The sequence below is a fragment of the Stegodyphus dumicola genome, chromosome 9 (genome assembly GCF_044657685.1).
Source record: "Stegodyphus dumicola isolate Sdum_Otavi_A_Nest chromosome 9, ASM4465768v1".
NCBI lineage: Eukaryota > Metazoa > Arthropoda > Arachnida > Araneae > Eresidae > Stegodyphus > Stegodyphus dumicola.
In genome coordinates, this window is record NC_140776.1 from 131,104,834 (window position 1) to 131,110,833 (window position 6,000).

General features: G+C 31.9%; 1 protein-coding gene across 1 annotated transcript in view; it reads right to left on the minus strand.

Annotated features, from left to right (window-relative positions):
- mGluR (metabotropic Glutamate Receptor) overlaps window positions 1-5,526 on the minus strand; it is a 370,983-nt gene extending 365,457 nt beyond the window's left edge. Inside the window, exon 1 of the mRNA XM_035352507.2 lies at window positions 5,386-5,526. The gene's annotated coding sequence lies outside the window, so the exon portion shown is untranslated. The remainder of the gene's footprint in view (window positions 1-5,385) is intronic.
- Window positions 5,527-6,000: the final 474 nt, after the last annotated feature.

A 6,000-nucleotide genomic window follows, 5' to 3' on the forward strand; every position in this document is an offset into this window, starting at 1 on the left:
CGCAGTTTGCTTTAATTAAGTTTCAAAATTTCTAAAGTTCATTTAAATCACGCTAACAAAAATATTTATTTTTCTGCTTAAGAAAATAGATAAATTATTGATGTTTTATTTTATTACAATCATTGTGCTTATGTTGCTCAACAAATGTAATTCGGATAGAGTAATGTTTTAGCTATGAATTCATAAAATACCTCATTGAGGTACTTGATTAATACTAGACAAATAGGTAAATCCTTTAAGAAAAATGTTTTTATGAAAACACAAATTTTGTTTATTTGAATGAATCATTGAACACAACTATTGAAAAATCGTATAGTTGATATGGCTTTTCATCGAAAATGTGTTTCAGAAAAAATTAATTCTGTTCACAATAAAACTAAACAATTGTTTTTACCTGAAAAGTGCATTAACCGTTGAAAGTTGGCTTCTTTGTTAAATAAAAATGACTATTTTCCGGGCTCATGTAAATATTTTTATTAATAATTTTTATTAATTAGTTTTACAGATGTATAGTTACCTAAACTTGTATACACTTTTAATCTTCTAATTAGCAAATTTAATAAATTACATTTTACGAACTGTGCTCCAGTTCAGTTAGTATTGTTACTGAATTTCCATTAAAAAACTCTAAAACACTTAAAAAGAAAAATATTTTGTCGTAAAATTAGAAATGCCAAATGTAAATCGAATAAAGTTAGCATGCTTTTATTCTGCGAGATCAAGTTCCCTTCTTTCAAAAATGACACATTCTTCATGTACCATGCTACCATCATTTAAGAAGGAATAAAATTGCTGTGTTACCTCTGAAAAGCCTGAATAAAATGAATAAATTAATGCAAGAAATATTTCTACTGTTCTCTTGCACCTCTATATAAACTTTTGCCGTAATATTATAAGGTACTTCTCCCGCCTGCTTAGCATGCCTTCATAGTGTAGGGGTCAGCACGCTCGACGTGAATTCGAGAGGTCCGTGGCTCGAATCCCGGCGAGGGCATAGCTCATTTTTCATCTATCTTGCTTTGAAATAACCTAATGTCTCTACAATGTAACGCATAAAGTACAAAGGCAATATAAAGGCAAGTATAAAGGCAAACAAAAGGCAAGATTATAATGCCCAAGTAAATGTTAAAAATAGAACACGAAACGTAATTTCACCTGTCGAAATCGGAAGAAAATCAACTAAGTGGAAGGCTTGATGGCAGCAGCACCAAGCTGAAATATGAGAGGCTGAGGGAAAGAAGATGGTGATGGATGCAGTTAAAACGCTCCCTGTCCTATTATACGACCTAATCCTTTTTTGCCACATAAATTAATCTAGATCCAGTTAATGAACCTGGCGACTTCTCGCACAGGCGTGAAATTATACCAGCAAAGAAGAAGGGTAAAAATAACCCTTTATTATTTTCAACTATAAACAGAAGGGTACATACTTCGTGCTTTACAATAGCCACGAGAAACTGCGATGGAACTTAAGCGTTGTTGCACAAATCAAGTCAAGTCTAAAAAGAATAATGCTGGATTAGCACTTTAAGTTACGGCTAACCTAGATTAACTCGACAACCTAATAGCGTAAAAATTATTCAAATGGCCTAAAGGTTCAAGGTCAGAAACGAAACGTGCGCTGGCTAGAGAAAACACGCTCTGAATAAACTCCAAGATTCACCCGTTTAAATACTCACTTAAATTAAATTTTAATTTACATCCTGGAGAGAAAATGCGAGGGGAAGTTAGGGAGTTCAGGAAAGATAACAAAAATTTGTATAATAGGTTAAATGAACTAAGGGAAACCCTACTCAATTAGGATGAAGGATACAGACGAAAATTTCCATTAAATGCATTTATAAGCCTGTATTCTCATATGTCTGCAGTTGAACTTCATTGCTTTGTTGCAGCGATTGGACAAAACTATAAATACCATAGTATCCTGGACTACATCAACTAGTATATCTTTATATCGCTTGCATTTTGGGGCAATCACACCAACCTAAAAACTGCTCTTAATGTACGTCCCCTTTTATAAATACGTCCTACTTTTTCCTGATAATTGTATAATACAGAAGCTAAGCAGTATTTCCGATTTCCATTTTTCTTCATAAAAGTAAGCAAACTCTTAGGTTTCTCTCATAAATTGAGAAAATTGCTTTAACGCAAGACTTTGGTGATAGCAATTTTTTTTCCTTGAAAGGAGATACTTACACTTTTACAGACTAGGCTCTGACAAAGTTCAAAGTTTGAGACAGAAATGACTCTTATCTCTCTTTTAATTCGTAATGCATCTTTATGTATAGAAAGCGTGAATTAAGTAGCATTGAATCGAATATTAATGAAAATTCTAGTTTCCTGGCAATGGGTTGTATGTCAAGAAAGGAACTCTGATTAAATGTCACATCTGTCTGCGTACTTATAATTGAGGCTCTAAAACAGACCACACACACAAATGTCTGGCATTCCTAAGTTAGACCTTTCAGTGTTCTACAACTCCAGAATTTCACCGAATGGACGTTTATTTCCAAATCTGAATATCTATGACAAGTAAATAACTTGGAATTGGAATTATTATTTGAGTGAAATGACAAGCGTACTCGCTGAAACTCAGTCGTATAGAATATGTTTGGAATAACTCCAGTTGAACAGTCTGGAAACTGTTCAACTGGAACACTTCAGTTCTTTTCCTTAAGACCTTATTTTTATCTAAAAGCATTTTGCATAAATTTTTCAAGATTTAATTTTCATCTTGGTTTTCTGAAGACAATGCTTTGTACCAGTTCTGGATAATCACTCACTATATTAATATTTTTCGTGCTGCGTATAAATAGAGAGAAAATTATCTTTTCATAATCGTGCATGTAATTATTTCTTTTGAAAACTTTCTACGCTGCTTTGAGGCATCCAAATAATAAAAAATCTTCATTAAAGTACAGAATTTAGTTTTTCATATATCATAAATCCTATGAAATTTCATAGCTGATATATAATTTTGTGCACCAGGCTAGGAAACAAGTCAAGAAAGATTAGATTCTGTTACACACTATTATTATTTTTAACAAATAATTTTCGAAAATTATCAGCAGCAATTTTGAAATCGTCAAAACGCTTCACATGCATCGCATTTAGTAGCATTTTTAAACATGATTTTTCAAACAAAATCTTTCTAATTATGAGTAAGAAGAAGGGAAGTACATGATACTAATTTTATATTTTGTTTTTTAGTGAAAGATTATTTAAAATGCGTAATATTTGAGAAATGCATTTTAATACTTCTTAAAATAAACATTGTTAAAATACTCTTTTTTGTGACTTATATTTTATATTTATGTATGTCTTGGTACAAATCTTTCACTGAAAAGTAGAAAAACAGAAAAAGCATGCCATTTTAAAATAAGGTATTTTACAGTATCGTTAAGATAACTCTTCATCTTAAAATTTTTGATTTTCGATTTAAGATTTAATAACTTCTCATGCAACTTCATGTATCTGGAGAAATTTACAATAAGAATTTAGACGCATTTAATTTACACATATACAAAAATATAAACTTTTACGATTGCTTTTAAATTTAGACTAATATTATAAAATTCGCTTTATTGTAATTATCAAAATACTGTACATAATGTTTTAATTAAAAACTGCAACACATTACAGTGTGTTTAATAAAAAGAACTTCTGGATGACAGGAATGAAGATGCTGATATTTTACTGAGATCACCTTCATAATCACGAATGAGAATCCAAGTTCCATTTAATGGTGGAAGAAGCTTCTGTTGCATCGCGTAATTGCGTAGCTCATATTTCAGGGTATTGTAGGAATAGAATTATACAGACATTTTTATCAGAAGTATTTAATTCCCAATACATTTTGTTTGGGATTATTATGCATATTAGATTAAGGGGACATCAGCAATCTCTATACTGACAATGTTAAATTGGCCATTTTCGGTGTACCTTTTCTCAATATCTGCTGTAGATACACGCTTGAAATTTGTTGTGTAATTAAAAAGTATACCTATTTGATTATACCGAAATGAGCTTTTGAAACATTTTAAATTTTAGAGTAATTTACAGAATATGTTTTTAGGCATAGTAAAATTGAGCACTTTTCTCACATAAAAAATTTGTTTAATATTTTCCCCTTATTTTATCACGAAAAGGTCATTTCAGTAAATATTAGGAAATCTAATAAATAAGCCATAAGAATTTTAGATACCTGTGAGCAGTATTTCCAGAGAAAGGTACATCGAGTATAAAAAAAATCACGTTTCGACAAAAACCAGTTTTTATGTAAAAATCCTCATTCATCAAAGCAGTCAATGACAAATTAAAACTAGAATTTTTTTACAGTTATAATTTTGATAGAGATTAAAGAAGGATATTTTTAGAAAGATAAAAGTGTAGAGAATTTGAAAATGCAAAAATCCGAAATCACAATTTTTTGAAGATTTTTGGGTTACAACAACCCTTAAACATACATATCGGAAACATGTACTAAATGTAGGACTCCATGTTGTTTTTCCCATATGCGTATAATTTTTTTTCCATTGAAATGTTTTGAAATTTTCTTTAGACAAGGGAAAATTTTATTGCTTACGGTAAAGTTGTTTAATAGTTTATAATTGAAGATGTTACAGTTCATTCATTTACGCAGACACGCATACAGTCACACACACATATATAGCACATATATATCATTGCAAGTATAATTATGGATTGCACAAAAGCTCAAAGTAAAGTTTGTAGTATTTCCTTTCAATGTAATTTAATTTGCTTTCAGTGTTAATTAAATTATGATTAGTTTTACAGCTGATACACCTACATATTCAGAATATTAAATTTAGATCGATCAGTTTCTTTTAGTATATTCCTGTTTCAATAACATTTTTAAATCTTTCTTTAAATTGCAACTTCTTTCAAAAAATTATTTAAGAACATTATTCCCCGAATCGTACTTCCTGCGATTATTTGTTTTCTTCTTAAATTCATTCGATGTGTTTTCTAATCTTTATAACTTAATTCTTAATTTGGTAAAATATATTTAAGAGGAAACTTTCTTGCATTTTTTAAAAGATCATGATGCTCATATTTACATCATTAAATTCCAAAGGATCAAAAGACAACTGAAAAATTCAATTCTAAATTCAAAAAGTTAATATCTTTTTTACTACTAACTTTAGCCGCGACGAATCTGATTAGCTGACACAGCATATGATCACTAATCGCTCAAAATCTCTGAGTCAGCTGTCGAAGAAATCGTCATTTCTCTCTCGTTTCTGTCAGCACAATTATCATTTCCCAAACTGGCAACACGCGCTGAGTTCCTCTCGTCGCAGCAACGAGATAAGAGAAGACTGACTCAAAAGGAAGGAAGTTTTTGATTAAGAAATGACTTACCCTCTTTCTTGTCAACGAGTTGTCGTCTGCGGAGAAGGGGCCGGCGAATGGACTCCCGGGCATCCGCCGCTGTCGAGAGGGGTGGCGGCCGCAGCGTATGACGTCGATCAGCGCCGTCTCGTGCTCTCTCCCGCGGTAAAAGGATGGGGCAATGAGCAATTCTCCAATCCCGCGCCTGCGTCTTCGCTTTCCATAGGGTTACCAAACACCCCTTCTCTTGACAGAGACCCGTCGAAACGGGCGTTCGATTTTCACCCCTGCTATTAAACGTTAAAGCTAATTATAAACCGATAGAGTAGCTGAATTTATTATTAGATTTTTTTCGAGGCTAAAGAAAACAATGTAGTAACTGGTTAATGCCAGTAACAACTTTTAGCAAATCGGTGTCATTTCTTAATTGTTGAGAATTAAGTTTATAATCTATAAAATTAGGCAAAGCAACAACTTTGTGGATTGATTTTAGTCAAGACCCTATCGATTTCGAGGGCAAACAAGTGCAGGTTCCTCTTTATCAGTAGCAAAGAATACCTACTCCAAACTCAAGGCTGGTACTTTGCTTAATTTTATATTTCACTTTGGTGTGTTTTTCATCTGTATTTCATAAAATTTTAATTT